Below are 13,582 nucleotides of genomic sequence, written 5' to 3' on the forward strand. Positions count from 1 at the left end.
CCACATTTTCTGGAAGTAACCTCGTACGCCGATTCCTGCCAGTATACGTACGGACTGTCTGACGTGCCTACTTGGATGCGGTCACTCATATAAGCCTCCACCATTCTTTCAATGGTGAGAGAATCATATGCAGTGACAGTAGACGACATGTCAGTAATCGTTGGCAGGTCCTTCAGTCCGGACCAGACATCAGCACTCGCTCCAGACTGCCCTGCATCACCGCCAGCGGGTGGGCTCAGAATTCTTAGCCTTTTCCTCGCACCCCCAGTTGCGGGAGAATGTGAAGGAGGAGCTGTTGACGGGTCACGTTCCGCTTGACTTGACAATTTTCTCACCAGCAGGTCTTTGAACCCCTGCAGACTTGTGTCTGCCGGAAAGAGAGATACAACGTAGGTTTTAAATCTAGGATCGAGCACGGTGGCCAAAATGTAGTGGACTGATTTCAACAGATTGACCACCCGTGAATCCTGGTTAAGCGAATGAAGGGCTCCATCCACAAGTCCCACATGCCTAGCGGAATCGCTCTGTTTTAGCTCCTCCAGCTTCTTCTGCAAAAGCCTGATGAGGGGAATGACCTGACTCAGGCTGGCAGTGTCTGAACTGACTTCACGTGTGGCAAGTTCAAAGGGTTGCAGAACCTTGCACAACGTTGAAATCATTCTCCACTGCACTTGAGACAGGTGCATTCCACCTACTTTGCCTATATCGTGGCCAGATGTATAGGCTTGAATGGCCTTTTGCTGCTCCTCCATCCTCTGAAGCATATAGAGGGTTGAATTCCACCTCGTTACCACCTCTTGCTTCAGATGATGGCAGGGCAGGTTCAGGTATTTTTGGTGGTGCTCCAGTCTTCTGTACGCGGTGCCTGAACGCCGAAAGTGGCCCGCAATTCTTCGGGCCACCAACAGCATCTCTTGCACGCCCCTGTCGTTTTTTTAAATAATTCTGCACCACCAAATTCAATGTATGTGCAAAACATGGGACGTGCTGGAATTTGCCCAGATGTAATGCACGCACAATATTGCTGGCGTTGTCCGATGTCTCAAATCCCAAGGAGAGTCCAATTGGGGTAAGCCATTCTGCAATGATCTTCCTCAGTTGCCGTAAGAGGTTTTCAGCTGTGTGCGTATTCTGGAAAGCGGTGATACAAAGCGTAGCCTGCCTAGGAACGAGTTGGCGTTTGCGAGATGCTGCTACTGGTGCCGCCGCTGCTGTTCTTGCAGCGGGAGGCAATACATCTACCCAGTGGGCTGTCACAGTCATATAGTCCTGAGTCTGCCCTGCTCCACTTGTCCACATGTCCGTGGTTAAGTGGACATTGGGTACAACTGCATTTTTTAGGACACTGGTGAGTCTTTTTCTGAGGTCTGTGTACATTTTCGGTATCGCCTGCCTAGAGAAATGGAACCTAGATGGTATTTGGTACCGGGGACACAGTACCTCAATCAAGTCTCTAGTTGGCTCTGAATTAACGATGGATACCGGAACCACGTTTCTCACCGCCCAGGCTGCCAAGGCCTCAGTTATCCGCTTTGCAGCAGGATGACTGCTGTGATATTTCATCTTCCTCGCAAAGGACTGTTGGACAGTCAATTGCTTACTGGAAGTAGTACAAGTGGTCTTCCGACTTCCCCTCTGGGATGACGATCGACTCCCAGCAGCAACAACAGCAGCGCCAGCAGCAGTAGGCGTTACACTCAAGGATGCATCGGAGGAATCCAAGGCAGGAGAGGACTCGTCAGACTTGCCAGTGACATGGCCTGCAGGACTATTGGCTTTCCTGGGTAAGGAGGAAATTGACACTGAGGGAGTTGGTGGTGTGGTTTGCAGGAGCTTGGTTACAAGAGGAAGGGATTTACTGGTCAGTGGACTGCTTCCGCTGTCGCCCAAAGTTTTTGAACTTGTCACTGACTTATGATGAATGCGCTGCAGGTGACGTATAAGGGAGGATGTTCCGAGGTGGTTAATGTCCTTACCCCTACTTATTACAGCTTGACAAAGGCAACACACGGCTTGACACCTGTTGTCCGCATTTGTGTTGAAATAATTCCACACCGAAGATCTGATTTTTTTTTGTATTTTGACCAGGCATGTCAATGGCCATATTCCTCCCACGGACAAAAGGTGTCTCCCCGGGTGCCTGACTTAAACAAACCACCTCACCATCAGAATCCTCCTTGTCAATTTCCTCCCCAGCGCCAGCAACACCCATATCCTCATCCTGGTGTACTTCAACACTGACATCTTCAATTTGACTATCAGGAACTGGACAGCGGGTGCTCCTTCCAGCACTTGCAGGGGGCGTGCAAATGGTGGAAGGCGCAAGCTCTTCCCGTTCAGTGTTGGGAAGGTCAGGCATCGCAACCGACACAATTGGACTCTCCTTGGGGATTTGTGATTTCGAAGAACGCACAGTTCTTTGCTGTGCTTTTGCCAGCTTAAGTCTTTTCTTTTTTCTAGCGAGAGGATGAGTGCTTCCATCCTCATGTGAAGCTGAACCACTAGCCATGAACATAGGCCAGGGCCTCAGCCGTTCCTTGCCACTCCGTGTCGTAAATGGCATATTGGCAAGTTTACGCTTCTCCTCAGAAGCTTTTAATTTTGATTTTTGAGGCATTTTACTGATCTTTTGTGTTTTGGATTTTACATGCTCTGTACTATGACATTGGGCATCGGCCTTGGCAGACGACGTTGATGGCATTTCATCTTCTCGGCCATGACTAGTGGCAGCAGCTTCAGCACGAGGTGGAAGTGGATCTTGATCTTTCCCTATTTTTTTAACCTCCACATTTTTGTTCTCCATATTTTAATGCGCACAACTAAAAGGCACCACAGGTATACAATGTAGATGGATGGATAGTATACTTTATGGATGACGAGTGACGACACAGAGGTAGGTACAGCAGTGGCCTACCGTACTGCTATATACAGTATAATGGACCTGGTGGACACTGTCAGCAGACTGCTAAACTACTAGTATAAAAAAAAAGCCACCACAGGTATACAATGTAGATGGATGGATAGTATACTTTATGGATGACGAGTGACGACACAGAGGTAGGTACAGCAGTGGCCTACCGTACTCCTATATACAGTATAATGGACCTGGTGGACATTGTCAGCAGACTGCTAAACTACTAGTATAAAAAAAAAGCCACCACAGGTATACAATGTAGATGGATGGATAGTATACTTTATGGATGACGAGTGACGACCCAGAGGTAGGTACAGCAGTGGCCTACCGTACTGCTATATACAGTATAATGGACCTGGTGGACACTGTCAGCAGACTGCTAAACTACTAGTATAAAAAAAAAGCCACCACAGGTATACAATGTAGATGGATGGATAGTATACTTTATGGATGACGAGTGACGACACAGAGGTAGGTACAGCAGTGGCCTACCGTACTCCTATATACAGTATAATGGACCTGGTGGACACTGTCAGCAGACTGCTAAACTACTAGTATAAAAAAAAAGCCACCACAGGTATACAATGTAGATGGATGGATAGTATACTTTATGGATGACGAGTGACGACCCAGAGGTAGGTACAGCAGTGGCCTACCGTACTGCTATATACAGTATAATGGACCTGGTGGACACTGTCAGCAGACTGCTAAACTACTAGTATAAAAAAAAGCCACCACAGGTATACAATGTAGATGGATGGATAGTATACTTAATGGATGACGAGTGACGACACAGAGGTAGGTACAGCAGTGGCCTACCGTACTGCTATATACAGTATAATGGACCTGGTGGACACTGTCAGCAGACTGCTAAACTACTAGTATAAAAAAAAAGCCACCACAGGTATAAAATGTAGATGGATGGATAGTATACTTTATGGATGACAAGTGACGACACAGAGGTAGGTACAGCAGTGGCCTACCGTACTGCTATATACAGTATAATGGACCTGGTGGACACTGTCAGCAGACTGCTAAACTACTAGTATAAAAAAAAAAGCCACCACAGGTATACAATGTAGATGGATGGATTGTATACTTTATGGATGACGAGTGACGACACAGAGGTAGGTACAGCAGTGGCCTACCGTACTGCTATATACAGTATAATGGACCTGGTGCACACTGTCAGCAGACTGCTAAACTACTAGTATAAAAAAAAAAGCCACCACAGGTATACAATGTAGATGGATGGATAGTATACTTTATGGATGACGAGTGATGACACAGAGGTAGGTACAGCAGTGGCCTACCGTACTGCTATATACAGTATAATGGACCTGGTGGACACTGTCAGCAGACTGCTAAACTACTAGTATAAAAAAAAAGCCACCACAGGTATACAATGTAGATGAATGGATAGTATACTTTAAGGATGACGAGTGACGACACAGAGGTAGGTACAGCAGTGGCCTACCGTACTGCTATATACAGTATAATGGACCTGGTGGACACTGTCAGCAGACTGCTAAACTACTAGTATAAAAAAAAGCCACCACAGGTATACAATGTAGATGGATGGATAGTATACTTAATGGATGACGAGTGACGACACAGAGGTAGGTACAGCAGTGGCCTACCGTACTGCTATATACAGTATAATGGACCTGGTGGACACTGTCAGCAGACTGCTAAACTACTAGTATAAAAAAAAGCCACCACAGGTATAAAATGTAGATGGATGGATAGTATACTTTATGGATGACAAGTGACGACACAGAGGTAGGTACAGCAGTGGCCTACCGTACTGCTATATACAGTATAATGGACCTGGTGGACACTGTCAGCAGACTGCTAAACTACTAGTATAAAAAAAAAGCCACCACAGGTATAAAATGTAGATGGATGGATAGTATACTTTATGGATGACAAGTGACGACACAGAGGTAGGTACAGCAGTGGCCTACCGTACTGCTATATACAGTATAATGGACCTGGTGGACACTGTCAGCAGACTGCTAAACTACTAGTATAAAAAAAAAAGCCACCACAGGTATACAATGTAGATGGATGGATTGTATACTTTATGGATGACGAGTGACGACACAGAGGTAGGTACAGCAGTGGCCTACCGTACTGCTATATACAGTATAATGGACCTGGTGCACACTGTCAGCAGACTGCTAAACTACTAGTATAAAAAAAAAAGCCACCACAGGTATACAATGTAGATGGATGGATAGTATACTTTATGGATGACGAGTGATGACACAGAGGTAGGTACAGCAGTGGCCTACCGTACTGCTATATACAGTATAATGGACCTGGTGGACACTGTCAGCAGACTGCTAAACTACTAGTATAAAAAAAAAGCCACCACAGGTATACAATGTAGATGAATGGATAGTATACTTTATGGATGACGAGTGACGACACAGAGGTAGGTACAGCAGTGGCCTACCGTACTGCTATATACAGTATAATGGACCTGGTGGACACTGTCAGCAGACTGCTAAACTACTAGTATAAAAAAAAGCCACCACAGGTATACAATGTAGATGGATGGATAGTATACTTAATGGATGACGAGTGACGACACAGAGGTAGGTACAGCAGTGGCCTACCGTACTGCTATATACAGTATAATGGACCTGGTGGACACTGTCAGCAGACTGCTAAACTACTAGTATAAAAAAAAGCCACCACAGGTATAAAATGTAGATGGATGGATAGTATACTTTATGGATGACAAGTGACGACACAGAGGTAGGTACAGCAGTGGCCTACCGTACTGCTATATACAGTATAATGGACCTGGTGGACACTGTCAGCAGACTGCTAAACTACTAGTATAAAAAAAAAAGCCACCACAGGTATACAATGTAGATGGATGGATTGTATACTTTATGGATGACGAGTGACGACACAGAGGTAGGTACAGCAGTGGCCTACCGTACTGCTATATACAGTATAATGGACCTGGTGCACACTGTCAGCAGACTGCTAAACTACTAGTATAAAAAAAAAAAGCCACCACAGGTATACAATGTAGATGGATGGATAGTATACTTTATGGATGACGAGTGATGACACAGAGGTAGGTACAGCAGTGGCCTACCGTACTGCTATATACAGTATAATGGACCTGGTGGACACTGTCAGCAGACTGCTAAACTACTAGTATAAAAAAAAAAGCCACCACAGGTATACAATGTAGATGGATGGATTGTATACTTTATGGATGACGAGTGACGACACAGAGGTAGGTACAGCAGTGGCCTACCGTACTGCTATATACAGTATAATGGACCTGGTGCACACTGTCAGCAGACTGCTAAACTACTAGTATAAAAAAAAAAGCCACCACAGGTATACAATGTAGATGGATGGATAGTATACTTTATGGATGACGAGTGATGACACAGAGGTAGGTACAGCAGTGGCCTACCGTACTGCTATATACAGTATAATGGACCTGGTGGACACTGTCAGCAGACTGCTAAACTACTAGTATAAAAAAAAAGCCACCACAGGTATACAATGTAGATGAATGGATAGTATACTTTATGGATGACGAGTGACGACACAGAGGTAGGTACAGCAGTGGCCTACCGTACTGCTATATACAGTATAATGGACCTGGTGGACACTGTCAGCAGACTGCTAAACTACTAGTATAAAAAAAAGCCACCACAGGTATACAATGTAGATGGATGGATAGTATACTTAATGGATGACGAGTGACGACACAGAGGTAGGTACAGCAGTGGCCTACCGTACTGCTATATACAGTATAATGGACCTGGTGGACACTGTCAGCAGACTGCTAAACTACTAGTATAAAAAAAAGCCACCACAGGTATAAAATGTAGATGGATGGATAGTATACTTTATGGATGACAAGTGACGACACAGAGGTAGGTACAGCAGTGGCCTACCGTACTGCTATATACAGTATAATGGACCTGGTGGACACTGTCAGCAGACTGCTAAACTACTAGTATAAAAAAAAAGCCACCACAGGTATAAAATGTAGATGGATGGATAGTATACTTTATGGATGACAAGTGACGACACAGAGGTAGGTACAGCAGTGGCCTACCGTACTGCTATATACAGTATAATGGACCTGGTGGACACTGTCAGCAGACTGCTAAACTACTAGTATAAAAAAAAAAGCCACCACAGGTATACAATGTAGATGGATGGATTGTATACTTTATGGATGACGAGTGACGACACAGAGGTAGGTACAGCAGTGGCCTACCGTACTGCTATATACAGTATAATGGACCTGGTGCACACTGTCAGCAGACTGCTAAACTACTAGTATAAAAAAAAAAGCCACCACAGGTATACAATGTAGATGGATGGATAGTATACTTTATGGATGACGAGTGATGACACAGAGGTAGGTACAGCAGTGGCCTACCGTACTGCTATATACAGTATAATGGACCTGGTGGACACTGTCAGCAGACTGCTAAACTACTAGTATAAAAAAAAAGCCACCACAGGTATACAATGTAGATGAATGGATAGTATACTTTATGGATGACGAGTGACGACACAGAGGTAGGTACAGCAGTGGCCTACCGTACTGCTATATACAGTATAATGGACCTGGTGGACACTGTCAGCAGACTGCTAAACTACTAGTATAAAAAAAAGCCACCACAGGTATACAATGTAGATGGATGGATAGTATACTTAATGGATGACGAGTGACGACACAGAGGTAGGTACAGCAGTGGCCTACCGTACTGCTATATACAGTATAATGGACCTGGTGGACACTGTCAGCAGACTGCTAAACTACTAGTATAAAAAAAAGCCACCACAGGTATAAAATGTAGATGGATGGATAGTATACTTTATGGATGACAAGTGACGACACAGAGGTAGGTACAGCAGTGGCCTACCGTACTGCTATATACAGTATAATGGACCTGGTGGACACTGTCAGCAGACTGCTAAACTACTAGTATAAAAAAAAAAGCCACCACAGGTATACAATGTAGATGGATGGATTGTATACTTTATGGATGACGAGTGACGACACAGAGGTAGGTACAGCAGTGGCCTACCGTACTGCTATATACAGTATAATGGACCTGGTGCACACTGTCAGCAGACTGCTAAACTACTAGTATAAAAAAAAAAGCCACCACAGGTATACAATGTAGATGGATGGATAGTATACTTTATGGATGACGAGTGATGACACAGAGGTAGGTACAGCAGTGGCCTACCGTACTGCTATATACAGTATAATGGACCTGGTGGACACTGTCAGCAGACTGCTAAACTACTAGTATAAAAAAAAAAGCCACCACAGGTATACAATGTAGATGGATGGATTGTATACTTTATGGATGACGAGTGACGACACAGAGGTAGGTACAGCAGTGGCCTACCGTACTGCTATATACAGTATAATGGACCTGGTGCACACTGTCAGCAGACTGCTAAACTACTAGTATAAAAAAAAAAAAGCCACCACAGGTATACAATGTAGATGGATGGATAGTATACTTTATGGATGACGAGTGACGACACAGAGGTAGGTACAGCAGTGGCCTACCGTACTGCTATATACAGTATAATGGACCTGGTGGACACAGTCAGCAGACTGCTAAACTACTAGTATAAAAAAAAAGCCACCACAGGTATACAATGTAGATGAATGGATAGTATACTTTATGGATGACGAGTGACGACACAGAGGTAGGTACAGCAGTGGCCTACCGTACTGCTATATACAGTATAATGGACCTGGTGGACACTGTCAGCAGACTGCTAAACTACTAGTATAAAAAAAAGCCACCACAGGTATACAATGTAGATGGATGGATAGTATACTTTATGGATGACGAGTGACGACACAGAGGTAGGTACAGCAGTGGCCTACCGTACTGCTATATACAGTATAATGGACCTGGTGGACACTGTCAGCAAACTGCTAAACTACTAGTATAAAAAAAAAAGCCACAGGAGTGTTTTTCAGGCAGATAAACGTATACTGGTGATCACTGTCAGCAAAACTCTGCACTGTACTCCTGCTATAGCTGCTCCCCAGTCCCCACAATTAAGCAGTGTGAGCACTCAGCACAGATATATCATGCAGCACACTGAGCACAGATATGGTATGGAGCGTTTTTTTCAGGCAGAGAAGAGAACGGATAAAAAACTGGTGGTCACTATCAGCAAAACTCTGCACTGTACTCCTCCTAACAGCTGCTCCCCAATCCTCCCCACAATAGTAAAATAAACAAGCAAAGCAATCAGATCAGCTGTCTCGTATATAAACGGAAAGGACGCCAGCCACGTCCTCTCCCTATCAATCTCAATGCACGTGTGAAAATGGCGGCGACGCGCGGCTGCTTATATAGAATCCGAATCTCGCGAGAATCCGACAGCGGGATGATGACGTTTGGGCGCGCTCGGGTTAACCGAGCCATACGTGAGAATCCGAGTATGGCTCGGACCCGTGTAAAAAGGGTGAAGTTCGGGGGGGTTCGGTTTCCGAGAAACCGAACCCGCTCATCACTACTAATAATGGGGATTTGATGCTGATCATCAAAGAGATAATCTAAATGAATGGACCTTAATGCACCATTCACATCAATAGGTTTGTGTACAAATATAGGATTTCCTTATTGATTTTAAAACATATTGCATTATCATGTGTGTCATATTGAGCCTGAAATGCAGTAGTTCTTGATTTCTCCACAAGTGATTTAGGGGGACATTTACTAAGCAGTGATAAGAGTGGAGAAGTGAGCCAGTGGAGAAGTTGCCCCATCAACCAATCAGCAGCTCTATATAATTTTATAGTATGCAAATTATAGATGTTACTTAAGTGCTGATTGGTTGCCATGGTCACTTCTCCACTGACTCACTTCTCCGCTCTTATCACTGCTTAGTAAATGTCCCCCTTAGTTAAAGAGACACATTCACTGGTGTAATGCAGTGCCGTAACTAGGCATTTTAGCCCTGTGTGCAAGAAACGGCATTGGCGCGCCCCCCCTATGCAAGATAGGGGCAGTGCGTGCCGTAAGCGTGGGAAAAATATATAGGGGTGTGGCTTCATGGGGAAGGGGTGTGGCCACAAAATAATACCAATTCATACTACGGTGCACAGTAGTCTCAATTATTCAAATTACGCTGCACAATAGCACCACTACACCAGGTAGAGCCCCTTTTACACATTACGGCAGCCAGTCCCCCTATTTACACATTACGGCAGACAGCGTCCCCTTTTTACACATTACGGCAGGCAGCGTCCCCCTTTTTACACATTACGGCAGCCAGTCCCCCTTTTTACACATTGCGGCAGACAGAATAGATAGAGAGTAGATAGACAGACAGACAGACAGATAGATAGATAGATAGATAGATAGATAGATAGATAGATAGATAGATAGATAGATACTTACCATCTCTCCCCGCTGGCTCAGGCTCCTCGGTGCAGGCTTCATGCAGCAGATCCCGGGCAGGGGAGAAGGAGGAGGAGGGAGAGGGACTGGAGCCGCAGCAGCGCTATGTAATTGGTAGTGGCGCCGCTGCAGCTGTCCCTTTCCTTCCGCATTGGCTGGCCAACGCCGCTGTGAATGCTGGGATGAGGGAAGCGCATCCCAGCATTCACAGCAGTGCCGGGCAGCCAATGCGGAAGGAGAGGGACTGCTGCAGCGGCGCCACTACCAATTACATAGCGATGCTGCGGCTCCAGTCCCTCTCCCTCCTCCTCCTCCCCTGCTTCTGGTGCTGCTGCTCTCCTCTTCTCCAGCACGGTGCACACAGCACAGCACAGGCGGCTTGTAATGAGTCAATTTGACTCATAACAAGCCACTGGCCGTTGCGCCCTCAGGGCGACTGCGCTATGTGCCAGGCACACCTGGCATACACGTACTTACGGCACTGGTGTAATGTAATATACTAATGGTATGGAGTGACAGATCTCAGGTGGCGGGCATTATCAAACTGATATAGAAAACAGAGGGTAGAATTTTTACAATATTGTAACGCTGCATTCTGGGAAGACACAGAGTGGACACACTGCAACCTCCCACTCCCGGGCAGCCCTCTCATGGAAGCATGGAGGCCTCCGTGACAGCCCAGTGTCTACTTGCTCCCAGCGCAGGTTGAGCAGCATCTCAGGGCACTTACAGCATGCCAGTGCAAAGCCCCAGCGGCTACATCCCAAAGGAGCAGTAGGTGTGGTGGGGAGCAGGTGGGTGGAAGTACTGGGCTGAGCTGGGGCCACCTGTGGCTGCTTAGTGACAGGGCATGCTGGGGTTTTTAGTGCCACCTCCCCTCTGGTAGCAGCTAGCAGATATGTGTGTGTGTGTGTGTGTGTGTGTGTGTGTGTGTGTGTGTGTGTGTGTGTGTGTGTGTATGTATATATATATATATAAAAATAAAATTAAAAGGGCGGCCCCACAAGTTTGTTGCCCGGGACTCCAAAAGACCTTAATCCGGCCCTGCGCATGTCTTGTGACAAGCATTCACTTTGATAAATGTTAATGTTGCCTGCAGCTTGTTCATTAGGGGCATAATTGTCATTTATCAGGTTTTACACCCAATAATTATAATTACAGGTTGAGTATCCCATATCCAAATATTCCGAAATACGGAATATTCCGAAATACGGACTTTTTTGAGTGAGATTGAGATAGTGAAACCTTTGTTTTTTGATGGCTCAATGTACACAAACTTTGTTTAATACACAAAGTTATTAAAAATATTGTATTAAATGACCTTCAGGCTGTGTGTATAAGGTGTATATGAAACATAAATGAATTGTGTGAATGTACACACACTTTGTTTAATGCACAAAGTTATAAAAAATATTTGCTAAAATTACCTTCAGGCTGTGTGTATAAGATGTATATGTAACATAAATGCATTCTGTGCTTAGATTTAGGTCCCATCACCATGATATACCAGTATGGTATGCAATTATTCCAAAATACGGAAAAATCCCATATCCAAAATACCTCTGGTCCCAAGCATTTTGGATAAGGGAGACTCAACCTGTATTGGGTGTCTGATATGTCAGGCAAAGACACAAGTCTGATATGTCAGGCAAAGACACATTTGTAATAATAGGAAAACAATAATTTCAGGGGTCTCCTTTTCCTTTCTTAGGCGGGGTACCTAATACATAGACGGTTTCCCACAAATGTGCTTCTCTATCAGCTCTCCTCTGTCAATGTAGAATGGACATTGCTTATTATAGATTTACATTTAATTCATTTTATTCTTAGTACAGATATATCATTATAGAATAGCATAGTATTCATATTATGAACATTTAGGGTTTTTTGTATGAACACGGTAAATAAAAATTTGTAAAGCCATGTACCAGTGAAGAATTCTCTATGGATATTTGACTTCTCACCAGGGCCGGCTCCAGACCTACTAGCACCCTGAGCAAGACATTTTTATTGCCCCCCACCCCCTATGCGCGATCTCCTGGAAAAGTGGGCGTGGCCTCGCAACTTTAAATGATCAAACTATAAATATATATATTTTCACACACCCCTCTACACACACAATTAACAGCCTTACACATATATAGTGTACGTATAGTGCCAGGTACATGTAATGACACCAGTAGAGTGCCAGATACACATAATAATCCCAGTAGTGCAGTGCAGGTACACATATGCCCTCAATAGTGCCAGATACACATTATATGCCCCCAGTAGTGCAGTATCAGATACACATAATATGCCCCCACAGTGCCAGATACACATAATATGCCTCCACAGTGCCAGATACACATAATACACCTCCACAGTGCCAGATATACATATTACATCCCCACAGTGCCAGATACACGTTATATGCCCCCACAGTGCCAGATACACATTATATGCTCCCTGTAAAGCCAGATACACATTATATGCTCCCTGTAGAGCCAGATACACATATGCACCCAGTAGTGCCAGAAACACAGATGCCCCCACAGTGCCAGATACACAGATGACCCCACAGTGCCAGATACACAGATGACCCTACAGTGCCAGATACACAGATGACCCCAGGAGAGCAAGATGCACAGATGCCCCCAGTAGTGCCAGATACACAGATGTCCCACAGTGCCAGATACACAGATGCCTCCAGTAGTGCCAGATACACAGATGCCCCCAGTAGTGCTGCTTACCACTGCCAGCGGCCTCTGCTGCTGCTCCATGCTCCCGCTGCCAGGGAGGGATCCACAACTGCTCCATGCTCCTGCTGCCAGGGATCCGCTGTGACTGTGTGTGGTGGAGGGGAGGAGAGCACAGCACGCACCTCTCCTTCCCCTCAGTCCAGTTCCTGTTGGTGGTGGTACAGCGTCTCTGCTGCTTGTTATGATGGTGCCAGTTAGTCAGGACTCAGGTGGGCAATCACTTTGGGAGCAGGGGGGAAGGGGCACCCACCCCAGACCACAGTGTGGAGTGGCTTCCCCATCCACCCACTTCCAGCAGGGCAGGGGAGCGGTGAACAGTGTGTGTCAGGTACAGGTCTGTGTTACGATCCCTGCACATAGCCCTTTTGCTTCAGGTGATCTTTTGGTGGGCTCCAAGGTAGGGGGGTCACCATCCAGCACGAACCGCAGGCAGCGATTCCAGGCTCCCCACAGATAGATATCAAGGAGGGCACCATCCGGTGCCAGCC

Source organism: Pseudophryne corroboree, chromosome 2 (assembly GCF_028390025.1).
Source record: "Pseudophryne corroboree isolate aPseCor3 chromosome 2, aPseCor3.hap2, whole genome shotgun sequence".
Taxonomy (NCBI): Eukaryota; Metazoa; Chordata; class Amphibia; order Anura; family Myobatrachidae; genus Pseudophryne; species Pseudophryne corroboree.